Source organism: Corvus brachyrhynchos, unplaced genomic scaffold, assembly GCF_000691975.1.
Source record: "Corvus brachyrhynchos isolate BGI_N302 unplaced genomic scaffold, ASM69197v1 scaffold344, whole genome shotgun sequence".
In the NCBI taxonomy this organism is placed as follows: Eukaryota; Metazoa; Chordata; class Aves; order Passeriformes; family Corvidae; genus Corvus; species Corvus brachyrhynchos.
The window spans coordinates 1-759 of record NW_008237607.1 but is presented as its reverse complement, the minus strand read 5'-3'; positions in this window follow the sequence as shown (position 1 = coordinate 759).

Here is a 759-nt window from a genome sequence, read left to right as displayed (position 1 = left end):
GTATCAGGACACTCCATTGGAGGCTGGAATGTGCTGGCCATGCTGGGAGGAGCTGAGTCTATTGACACAACCGGAGGAAAGATTTTACCTCCTGGAGTGTTTTTGATATGCGGAGATAGAGCATGGAATGGGATTCCACATAGTCCAATTGGGGGGTCCTTGCTACCTGGGAAAGCTAATAACTATGTTTGCCCCTTCTATACGAGCATGGAAAAACATTACAGCATCAGAAAAATAGGATGTGAAATAGATACCAGCATAGTGTTTCCACGTTTGGTAAAGATTGTAACGATAAGGTAAACATTATGAGTTTGAGTGCGTTTATACCACTGGTTATTTTTAACCCAGGGGGTGCTGCAGCTCATGGCTATAACAATCTGAAAAAGTTGGCCTGTTGGTCAGAAAAGGAATTTAATAGGACTCCCCATATATTAAATGAGTTTTTAACTGATGTAGATAATAGCATTAGGCACGCTGTACTATGAAATCGAGCTGCGATTGATTTTTTATTGCTAGCTCACGGCCATGGCTGCTGCTGTCTCCTAATTGTCCTTTTATTAAATTTTTCTTAAAATTTTACTAAGAGTGAACCTCATTTTTTACATTTCCCACCTTATCTCCTCTCTGTTTAACAGCCTTTCTTCCTCTCATTTCCTGTCCTTTTTACTCAAGTTTCCTGTCCTTTTCTCCCCTCACATTTCCCGCCCTTTTTCTCTCCTCACATTCCCCACCCTTTCCTCCTCACATTTCCCACCCACA